This window comes from Populus nigra, chromosome 16, assembly GCF_951802175.1.
Source record: "Populus nigra chromosome 16, ddPopNigr1.1, whole genome shotgun sequence".
NCBI lineage: Eukaryota > Viridiplantae > Streptophyta > Magnoliopsida > Malpighiales > Salicaceae > Populus > Populus nigra.
The window spans coordinates 12,829,904-12,842,362 of record NC_084867.1 but is presented as its reverse complement, the minus strand read 5'-3'; the positions used below and the strand labels follow the sequence as shown (position 1 = coordinate 12,842,362).

At 36.9% G+C, this 12,459-nt stretch overlaps 1 long non-coding RNA gene across 1 annotated transcript; it reads right to left on the bottom strand.

Annotated features, from left to right (window-relative positions):
• Positions 1-2,632: 2,632 nt before the first annotated feature.
• Positions 2,633-4,939, bottom strand: LOC133675255 (uncharacterized). Its single transcript, XR_009835381.1, has 3 exons — positions 4,830-4,939; positions 4,656-4,738; positions 2,633-2,759 (listed from the first exon to the last, which is right to left on the bottom strand). It is a non-coding gene; the product is annotated as an uncharacterized LOC133675255 (long non-coding RNA).
• Positions 4,940-12,459: the final 7,520 nt, after the last annotated feature.

Sequence of the window (12,459 nt, the reverse complement as noted above, 5' to 3'; positions counted from 1 at the left end):
GGTGTTGTCTTCTATTAATATATAGATTTCAGTTGTTCTATTATTAGTAGAGAGATGTTGTAATTCCCACATAACTTACCAAAATCCTTCTATACTTGCCCATAGACATAGTCAAATTGGTTGAACCACGTAAATTCTTGTGTCATTTCTCATTTTATTATATCCCTTTTCTTTTGTATTGTCAGGTTTGCATGCTAGTATCCTAACAGTTTAGCCTTTTTTACGATGTTTTATTTTGAATTTGAAACTAAAAAACGGGTTAAGTTTCAATTTACCCTATGAGATTTGAAATGAGTCCATTTTCATTCCCTAAGCTTTCAATCCCAGAAAGAAAACACCTAGTCCTAAAAGTTGACAGAAACAAGCTTTTATGAAATGATTTGACGAGAATTAATATTTCATTTCAGTTATACATTAAAATAAGATTTATATGCAAAGAGAGAGTTTAACTATTTGAACTGCATCTTGAGGTCACCGAGAAAATAAAGAAATAAATATAAATTAAATCATTTATTCATGAAGGAAGGCGCATATTCTCACCTTTCAGACCTTTTCGCGAAGAGATTTTTCATCTTGGAGGGGATGATGGAAAGCGATGATACTTCAGCACCCTTTGAAACATGCTAAACAACAACAAAAAATCCAAATTGTCATATCATTTGACCCCTGATCATCACGAACTGATGATTAATTACCATTCATTAGTATTCTCACCTGTGAGAGGGCCGGTTCTGTATCCGTCTCTGGATTTTCATTATTTGGAGATGGTTGTTGAGAGCCGCTACTTGCCTTACTGCTGTTAATATTTGTCGAAATCTTCTTAATATCAAATAACGAAAGGAATTCCGAATTTAATACACAACTATTGAAAAGTAAATTAATATTACGCAGCATGTTTTACTCTATTGTTGATCAAGTTGAAAATGTCACTTAAAACTCTTATTTTTATATATTAACGTGGATGTCTTGGCGAGCTTGTGCGCACCTCGACTAATCCTATAGATTTTAAGATTAATAACCATATAAGTATGCAGTGACCCTGAAATGACTCGAACTCGTGACTATTAGTTATACGGGTAATGGCCTCACTAGAAGTTCAGACGATATATAAATTTGGGTGTTTAATTTTTTATTGGCCGGATTAATAAATTAGTGAACTTTGTTAAGCACCTCTCCAAATTGAGAAAAAAAAACAGAGAGAAAGAATGAAGGAATATGGAGAACAAAAATAAAAGCGACAAATTTTTGGAGATATTAATTTTTGTTATTTTATTTTTATTTTCACAAACTTGTAATGTTAAAGTATAATATAAATCATATCCTGGGACCTTACCCAACAACTTAAACTATTGGGTTGAGATGGTTCTTTGACATGTAACATCACAATAGATCAACCTTTTTTCTTTTTATCCCCTTAAATACTAAATTTTCACATCGCCCTCGTATGGCTGGCTGACCTTCCGAAATAGAAAAGAATAATGGACCTCATGCCACTTTCCATGTGCAGATCATACACCAAAAATAAACTGATTAATAAACGGTGTTGAAACTACTGCAGACAAGCTTGCTCATAGAAACTGCTAATAAAAAGAAACAAGCATATTCTTACCCTCAAAAAATCTTCTGTGAGGGACTTTCTATCTTATAGGGGAAGCTGTAAAACACTGATCCTTTTGATGAAGCATAAAGTTAAGGTACGAATCAGTGCTGTTCTTTGATAAAGCAGGCCAATATATTGAGGTTTATGTGCCAGCTAAGCATTGTTGGCAAAGGCAACAATTTTGGGCACCAATTTGGTGCCGCTTGCAGCACCAATTGGTGCCCCTTGTTTTTTAGATGGATATTTGCCTATAAATAAGTAATGCATCCATGCTTAAAGAAGCACCACAAGAAAAAAAAAAGGAGACTAATAGATGGAAAGTGATCCCACAAAATTGTGAAGAATCTGTGAGAAAGTAAATGAGGTGTTGTCTTCTATTAATATATAGGTGTCAGTTGTTCTATTATTAGTAGAGAGATGTTGTAATTCCCACATAACTTACCAAAATTCTTCTATACTTGCTCATAGACATAATCAAATTGGTTGAACCACGTAAATTCTTGTGTCATTTTTCATTATATCATATCTCTTTTCTTTTGTATTGTCAGGTTTGCATGCTAGTATTCTAACAGTTTAGCCTTTTTTGCGATGTTTTATTTTGAATTTGAAACTAAAAAACGGGTTAAGTTTCAATTTACCCTATGAGATTTGAAATGAGTCCATTTTCATTCCCTAAGGTTTCAATCCCATAAAGAAAACACGTAGTCCTAAAAGTTGACAGAAACAAGCTTTTATGAAATGATTTGACGAGAATTAATATTTCATTTCAGTTATACATTAAAATAAGATTTATATGCAAAGAGAGAGTTTAACTATTTGAACTGCATCTTGAGGTCACCGAGAAAATAAAGAAATAAATATAAATTAAATCATTTATTCATGAAGGAAGGCGCATATTCTCACCCTTCAGACCTTTTCGCGAAGAGATTTTTCATCTTGGAGGGGATGATGGAAAGCGATGATCCTTCAGCACCCTTTGAAACATGCTAAACAACAACAAAAAATCCAAATTGTCATATCATTTGACCCCTGATCATCACGAACTGATGATTAATTACCATTCATTAGTATTCTCACCTGTGAGAGGGCCGGTTCTGTATCCGTCTCTGGATTTTCATTATTTGGAGATGGTTGTTGAGAGTCGCTACTTGCCTTACTGCTGTTAATATTTGTCGAAATCTTCTTAATATCAAATAACGAAAGGAGTTCTGAATTTAATACACAACTATTGAAAAGTAAATTAATATTACGCAGCATGTTTTACTCTATTGTTGATCAAGTTGAAAATGTCACTTAAAACTCTTTTTTTTTTTATATATTAACGTGGATGTCTTGGCGAGCTTATGCGCACCTCAACTAATCATATAGATTTTAAGATTAATAACCATATAAGCATGCAGTGATCCTAAGATGACTCGAACTCGTGACCATTAATTGTACAGGTAATGGCCTAATTAACTAGAAGTTTAGACGATATCTAAATTTGGGTGTTTAATTTTTTATTGGCCGGACTAATAAATTAGTGAACTTCGTGAAGCACCTCTCCAAATTGAAAAAAAGAATAAGAAGAAAGAATGAAGGAATATGGAGAAAAAAAATAAAAGCGAGAAATTGTTGGAGATATTAATTTTCGTGATTTCATTTTTATTTTCACAAACCTGTAATGTTAGAAAATAATATAAATTATATCCTGGGACCTCACCTAACAGCTTAAGCTATTGGGTTGAGATGGTTCTTTGACATGGTATCAGAGCCTTAATGATCAAGCGGTCACGAGTTTAAATCTCACCATCTCCATTTATTTGGTAAAAATTAGGCACAAAGTAAACTTTCACTTGATGGGGCGTGTTAGAGAATATTATAAATCGTATGCTGATAACTCACCTAACAAGTTAAGCTATTGGGTTGAGATGGTTTTTTGACATGTCACATCACAATAGATCAATCTTTTTTCTTTTTATCCCCTTAAACACTAAATTTTCACATCGCCCTAATATGGCTGGCTGACCTTCCGAAATAGAAAAGAATAATGGACCTCATGCCACTTTCCATGTGCTGATCATAGACCAAAAATAAACTGATTAATAAACGGTGTTGAAACTACAGCAGACAAGCATGCTCATAGAAACTGCTAATAAAAAGATACAAGCATATTCTTACCCTCTAAAAATCTTCTGTGAGGGACTTTCTATCTTAGAGGGGAATCTGTAAAATACTGATCCTTTTGATGAAGCATAAAGTTAAGGTACGAATCAGTGCTGTTCTTTGATAAAGCAGGCCAATATATTGAGGTTTATGTGCCAGCTAAGCATTGTTGGCAAAGTCAACAATTTTGGGCACCAATTTGGTGCCGCTTGCAGCACCAATTGGTGCCCCTTGTTTTTTAGATGGATATTTGCCTATAAATAAGTAATGCATCCATGCTTAAAGAAGCACCATAAGAAAAAAAAAAGGAGAGTAAGAGATGGAAAGTTATCCAACAAAATTGTGAAGAATCTATGAGGAAGTAAGTGAGGTGTTGTCTTCTATTAATATATAGGTTTCAGTTGTTCTATTATTAGTAGAGAGATGTTATAATTCTCACATAACTTACCAAAATCCTTCTATACTTGCCAATAGACATAGTCAAATTGGTTGAACCACGTAAATTCTTGTGTCATTTTTCATTTTATCATATCCCTTTTCTTTTGTATTGTCAGGTTTGCATGCTAGTATCCTAATAGTTTAGCCTTTTTTGCGATGTTTTATTTTGAATTTGAAACTAAGAAACGGGTTAAGTTTCAATTTACCCTATGAGATTTGAAATGAGTCCATTTTCATTCCCTAAGGTTTCAATCCCAGAAAGAAAACACCTAGTCCTAAATGTTGACAGAAACAAACTTTTATGAAATGATTTGACGAGAATTAATATTTTATTTTCAGTTATACATCAAAATAAGATTTATATGCAAAGAGAGAGTTTAACTATTTGAACTGCATCTTGAGGTCACCGAGAAAATAAAGAAATAAATATAAATTAAATCATTTATTCATGAAGGAAGGCGCATATTCTCACCCTTCAGACCTTTTCGCGAAGGGATTTTTCATCTTGGAGGGGATGATGGAAAACGATGATACTTCAGCACCCTTTGAAACATGCTAAACAACAACAAAAAATCCAAATTGTCATATTATTTGACCCCTGATCATCACGAACTGATGATTAATTACCATTCATTAGTATTCTCACCTGTGAGAGGGCCGGTTCTGTATCCGTCTCTGGATTTTCATTATTTGGAGATGGTTGTTGAGAGTCGCTACTTGCCTTACTGCTGTTAATATTTGTCGAAATCTTCTTAATATCAAATAACGAAAGGAATTCTGAATTTAATACACAACTATTGAAAAGTAAATTAATATTACGCAGCATGTTTTACTCTATTGTTGATCAAGTTGAAAATGTCACTTAAAACTCTTTTTTTTTTTATATATTAACGTGGATGACTAGGCGAGCTTGTGCGCACCTCAACTAATCATATAGATTTTAAGATTAATAACCATATAAGCATGCAGTGATCCTAAGATGACTCGAACTCGTGACCATTAATTGTACAGGTAATGGCCTAATTAACTAGAAGTTTAGACGATATCTAAATTTGGGTGTTTAATTTTTTTATTGGCCGGACTAATAAATTAGTGAACTTCGTGAAGCACCTCTCCAAATTGAAAAAAAGAATAAGAAGAAAGAATGAAGGAATATGGAGAAAAAAAATAAAAGCGAGAAATTGTTGGAGATATTAATTTTCGTGATTTCATTTTTATTTTCACAAACCTGTAATGTTAGAAAATAATATAAATTATATCCTGGGACCTCACCTAACAGCTTAAGCTATTGGGTTGAGATGGTTGTTTCGAATCTCACCATCCCCATTTATTTGATAAAAATTAAGTACAAGGTAAACTTTCACTTGAGGGGGCGTGTTAGAGAATATTATAAATTATATCCTGAGACCTCACCTAACATGTAAATGAGGTGGTCTTCTATTAATATATAGGTTTCAGTTGTTCTATTATTAGTAGAGAGATGTTGTAATTCCCACATAACTTACCAAAATCCTTCTATACTTGCTCATAGACATAATCAAATTGGTTGAACCACGTAAATTCTTGTGTCATTTTTCATTTTATCATATCTCTTTTCTTTTGTATTGTCAGGTTTGCATGCTAGTATCCTAACAGTTTAGCCTTTTTTGCGATGTTTTATTTTGAATTTGAAACTAAAAAACGGGTTAAGTTTCAATTTACCCTATGAGATTTGAAATGAGTCCATTTTCATTCCCTAAGGTTTCAATCCCATAAAGAAAACACGTAGTCCTAAAAGTTGACAGAAACAAGCTTTTATGAAATGATTTGACGAGAATTAATATTTCATTTCAGTTATACATTAAAATAAGATTTATATGCAAAGAGAGAGTTTAACTATTTGAACTGCATCTTGAGGTCACCGAGAAAATAAAGAAATAAATATAAATTAAATCATTTATTCATGAAGGAAGGCGCATATTCTCACCCTTCAGACCTTTTCGCGAAGAGATTTTTCATCTTGGAGGGGATTGTCGCACGGCAAAAAATCCACGCGGCGTCTGCTTGGCGATTTTTCGTTTGTTCGTTTTGATTTGATTGATTGGTTCGTTGGAGTCGCCACCTAGTAATTTATTGAGGGCTACTAGGAAACCTGATGTACTGGTCTTGTCAGAGATTCATGGGTAAGGGACTGGTTGTGGTTAGGGAAGGTATTAGCACCCCTAACGCACCCTACCTGAGGTAAGCTGCTTCGTGGACTTGATATGTTTTTTTTTAAAAATAAAATTTTAGCCCAATTCTAAGGCTTTGATAAATCAGTTATTAGTTCCCAAAATATATGTAGATACATGTTCTACATTTTCATGGAAAATACAACATGATTTTTATCTGTCCTTTAGATATTTGTGCCTATAAATTAAAAATATTAAATTCATTTTTTTTATTCAATAACATACATAAAAAAAATACACAAATACACACATCTCTTTTTTTTGTTATTATTTTCTCTTTCTTTTCTTTTCTCTTCTTTGTTCTTTTTGTACATCACATTACAAAAATTATAAAAAATTAAACACTAAACAAAAATTACATTACAAATTTAAAAATTACAAAATAGTCCTTAAACTCCATAAATTGCAGGGAAGCCCTTCTGCCACCGCAGGAACAGTGCCAAGGAAGTTTTCGGGGCACATGAACAGTAGCGGCGCGTGAACCCACGCGCCGCCGCGAAAGAACCAGACAGCAGGGTAGATCGGAAACGTCTTCTTCCCTTCTTCCTCGCCGGCAGTGACCTGCACTAACAGCAAAATCCCAACAACCAGTTGATTTTAATTATTCTTTCCTTTTGTTTTTTTTCGGATCTGCTTTAGTTTTCCTTCTTAGATCAGTCCTGTTTCTCTGCCTTCTCTTCTACATACCTCACGGCTACTGTCGTCCGTGGCTGTTGAAGCTGCGGTGGAGATGAGGGTGGTTGTCCGGTCAGTGGTGAAGAGCTGGAGACGAGGAAAGGGACGGCGTCTGTGGGTGCTGCTGTTGCTGGGTTCTTTGGTGGGAGGAGGCTGCGAAGAGGACTCCTGCTGGGAAGGTGAGGACGGCGTCTCCCAAGCTGGTGGTGGAGGGGATCGACTGCTGCTGTGTGACTTGGTGGAGGCCGGCGGTGAATCTGTGGCTAGGGGCGGCAGCGTTGAGATCTCCTCTCCTGGTGGTAGCAGCGGCGGTTGGGCTTGCTGCTGGTGTCAGCCAGATGAGGGAGGTCGCCGGTTCGGTCTGTGAGGGAGGATCGGCTGCTGGTTTCTGTGAGGGAGAGGCTCTGTGTTCACAGAGGAAGATGAGTGATGTGTGTGGCCAGCTGAAGGCCGATTGGCCGGTCGGTCGGCTGCCTCTGGAAGGCTGGTCGATGGAGATGGTGGAACCGGCTGGGAGAAGGGAAAAGGAGGCTTATTTGTGAGGGGAGGCTGGTCTGGTTTGTCTTGGCAGAGAGCAAGGGAGGAGGGTGTTCGGTGATGGTTTTGTTTTCCAAGGGAGCGGCGGCTTGGAGAAAATTTGTGGGAGAAAAGGAGAGTAGGCAGTGTGGGGGAGAAGCTGAGGTGAAGATGAAAGGAAAGGGAGGCCTGTGTGTGGGTCTCCGGCTGAAAGAAGAAGAAGGAAAATTCCCAAGCCTGGAGGGGGCCGGCGGCTTCTTCTTTTTTTTGGGTTAGAGATAGGTTTAGGTTTAGGTTGTTTTTTTGTATTTTTCTGATGTTTCCAAAATTGACCCCCCCCCTAAAACAAATCAGTGTAGCTTAGTATTTATAGGAAAAGTTTTGCTAGGTTTTCAAACTAGTCCCTCAACTTTTCCTTTCCTTCTCTTTTCCTTTTTTTTTTTTTTTGTAAATTTTGATTTTTCTTATTTTTTTGTATTTTTGAAAGCGAGCAAATATCAACATCGACTTAATGCAGAAAATCAATGATTTTAAAAATGACGCATGAAAAGTTGAACGCGTTCCAAATATCTTTAAAAATTTAAATTCCTTTGAGACGATGCTAAAAATAATAAAAACGATGCAAATGTATTAAAAACATATTTTTTTGGATTTTCAATGCTTTTCACTATTTTTGGATTTTTTCTGAAAATTTATTAAAACATGGGTCAAAAATTGGGTAGCAACAGATGCCCCCTCTTTACAATGCTTACGAAGCAAAACTCCTCAATGTTTTGCATAGTAAGCTTTGAAAAGAAAAACTTGTCTTTTTGTCTTCCTAACTTGCTCAATATCCACTCATCTAAAGACCTTACTTCTCTTTTTTTTTTTCTATTTCTTTCTGTTTTCCATCTTTTTTTTTCTCTCTCTCTTTTCTCTCCTTTTTTTTTCTTCTTTTTTCTGTTAATCTGGGATCCCATCGGGCGATCTCCTTGAACCAAAACCAAAATCTGTGTGGTTGGGCTAACCTGAGATCCCGTCCGGCGATCCCCTTTAACCAGAACCAACATGAGATCCCATCTGGCGACCTCATTAAACCAAAACTAAAAAATGTGTGTAGCTCGGTCAACCTGAAATCCCATCTGGCGATTCCCTTTAACCAAAGCTACATGAGATCCCATCTGGCGACCTCATTAAAGTGGAACTAAAAAATGTGGTAGCTCGGTCAACCTGAAATCCCATCTGGCGATTCCCTTTAACCAAAGCTACATGAGATTCCATCTGGCAATCTCATTCAAGTGGAACTAAAAAATGTGTGGTAGCTCGGTCAACCTGAAATCCCATCTGGCGATTCCCTTTAACCAAAGCTACATGAGATTCCATCTGGCAATCTCATTCAAGTGGAACTAAAAAATGTGTGGTAGCTCGGTCAACCTGAAATCCCATCTGGCGATTCCCTTTAACCAAAGCTACATGAGATCCCATCTGGCGACCTCATTCAACTGGAACTTAGAAAAAAGTGTGGTAGCTCGGTCAACCTGAAATCCCATCTGGCAATTCCCTTTAACCAAAGCTACATGAGATCCCATCTGGCGACCTCATTCAAGTGGAACTAAAAAATGTGGTAGCTCGGCCAACCTGAAATCCCATCTGGCGATTCCCTTTAACCAAAGCTACATGAGATTCCATCTGGCAATCTCATTCAAGTGGAACTAAAAAATGTGTGGTAGCTCGGTCAACCTGAAATCCCATCTGGCGATTCCCTTTAACCAAAGCTACATGAGATCCCATCTGGCGACCTCATTCAATCAAAACTAAAACTGTGCAAAAAGTGGTCTCATTGTAATGGGTGACCTACCCAGGGGGAAGAATGGCCTCATTATAATGGGTGACCTACCCAGGTAAAAAAATGATGGTCTCATTGTATGGGTGACAAACCCAAGAAAAATGATGGTCTCATTGTATGGGTGACGAACCCAAGAAAAATGATGGTCTCATTGTATGGGTGACGAACCCAAGAAAAATGATGGTCTCATTGTATGGGTGACCTACCCAAGAAAAATGATGGTCTCATTGTATGGGTGACGAACCCAAGAAAAATAATGGTCTCATTGTATGGGTGACGAACCCAAGAAAAATAATGGTCTCATTGTATGGGTGACGAACCCAAGAAAAATAATGGTCTCATTGTATGGGTGACGAACCCAAGAAAAATGATGGTCTCATTGTATGGGTGACGAACCCAAGAAAAATGATGGTCTCATTGTATGGGTGACTAACCCAAGAAAAATGATGGTCTCATTGTATGGGTGACTAACCCAAGAAAAATGATGGTCTCATTGTATGGGTGACCTACCCAAGAAAAATGATGGTCTCATTGTATGGGTGACGAACCCAAGAAAAATAATGGTCTCATTGTATGGGTGACGAACCCAAGAAAAATAATGGTCTCATTGTATGGGTGACGAACCCAAGAAAAATGATGGTCTCATTGTATGGGTGACTAACCCAAGAAAAATGATGGTCTCATTGTATGGGTGACCTACCCAAGAAAAATAATGGTCTCATTGTATGGGTGACGAACCCAAGAAAAATAATGGTCTCATTGTATGGGTGACGAACCCAAGAAAAATAATGGTCTCATTGTATGGGTGACGAACCCAAGAAAAATAATGGTCTCATTGTATGGGTGACGAACCCAAATGAAAGATGTGATGTGACAAGTGTGAAAAAAGGGACTCACCTGGCGAAGTCCTAAAGAGATGATAGAAGAAGGGCCGAAAAACTTGGTGCTTCTTGATAATTCCTGATCGCAGGACTTCGAAAACTCAATGCTTCCTGATTGCATAGTTGATCTTTTCATTTCTTTGAGATTTTCCTAACAGTAAGGTTTATCTCCTCTTCTTCTGGTTCCAAGGTCACAACCATGATTCTCTGTTATTATCAGCTCAATGATTCTCCTTTTTTATTCTTTTTTTTTTCTTTGGTTCCCAATCTTGCTAAACTACATTGAGGATTTTTCCTGCAACAAAATAAAAAAATATGTACAATGTTTTAACGTTAGCTGACATGTATGCATCCTTACCTGATTTGAAATATAGGTCCCCCCTCTTCGATGTTCCATCATCACAGGGTGCCTTTGTTTGTATTCCAAAGCTTTCTTTGTTCTCTTGATGCCTTGGCTCATTCATGCGCTAGCCATCCACTCAGTTGTAAGTGCAGTGCCCCTCCTGGGTTGTCCACAATGATTACTGCTCTTGTTGTTTATCAAGCTTAACTCTGCCCCCAAGTGCGGTGTTGCTTGATTCATCATGAAGGATTCTCTCCTGGATCTTTCTGAAAATTATCTTTCAATTGGTTGTGTGCATCATGCCAACACCCATCAAGATTGTTAATCAGTCATGAACTTGCCCCCAGTTGAAACAATACTCTTCAAGTATATGTTATCATCAGTCTTCATGGAACTGTCAGGTCATCTAAACATGGATCTCATACCTCGCAGTAAAAGGCTCATCGTTGTAAGCTCAATGTTTCTTCTCCATGGATTCCTCTCAGCTTGTCAAATCAGATCATGAAAGGAAATGTGTTGGCATCATCAATGATGTTCATCACCCATATTCATGCGGTGAAGTGCACATTTGAGCTTCAAAACAAATGGTCCCACGGTCAGTCTTGGTGGGTTCATCTTTCTGACATCCATTCAAATGCAACTGTACGATAACCATGTTTCAAAGGATGACAATATGAGATTGTCCTTCAAGTGCAACATTGTTCCACAGTCAGTCTTGGTGGTGTGTATCTTTTTGACATTCATTCCAATGCAACTATGCAATACCATCTGTCGATAACCATGTTTCAAAACATGACGATATAAAGATGTCCTTCAAGTGTATCTTTGCTTTCCCGATTGTTAACGGGGTTCACTAGATCATGGACTATCTTTAAACAACATTGCCCCCAATATGATCTGAATGTGCTCGTTCATTGACTATCTTTCTTTGAACACCATTGTCTTCAGTACACTGATTCATCATTTAATCATCTTTCATTGCCCCCTAGCTGATCTGAATACTGCTTGTTTCCCTTTTAGGATCCACTGTATTGCCCGCCTAGGTGGTCAACTTTTCAAGGAGTGTCGAGAAATGTTGATGTCATTCTTGTCAAGGATTTCACAGACTCAATCGATGTTCTTCTTTGTTCGACAATCTTTCTTGTTCTGGAATCAAATCTCATATTTCAACGGTCATGTCTATTCAAGTCTAATTGTTGAAATGAAATCAAAGAGATGTCAATTTTTGAAAGTGTTTTTGGAAATCAAGCTTCTTTGGTCAAAGACCCAACACACACTATTCAATGTAATCTTTTGACTGTCTTGTATTTTGAAAGCAGAAATGACCCATTGTAAGATTAAAATGACTTTTTTTCATGGTTCTTTGTATCAGTTTTAATCTTTGATCTTGGGTATATCTTTTGATGGTCTGCGATGAGGTGACCTTCTGTGAATTTCAAGGAAAACAAAAGGCTCAAAGTCGAAACTTGAGGATTCATCAAGAAAGATTGTTTTCTTTTTTAGCACCAATTTTATTAGCATGCATAATAACAAGTAGCTTAATTCATGAAGTCACGACCCTTATGGAAAAACTTTTCAAGTTTTGAGAGCGCCATTTACCGGTTCAGATTGCTTACTTGATCGAAAAGGGCTTTCAAAAGCACGTAATGCAGGCTATGGTTCATGGCTATGAAAGAAAGGGAATTCACAAGCTCAAAAAGTGTTTGAGGGTTTCAAAGACCTAGGATCAACATCAAACTATTCATCAACTCTTTTTCTTGTTGTCGTTGTGGAGAAAGTGACATATAACCTTGTTAATCTCAAAGATCAGAATTCTCTTAACATAG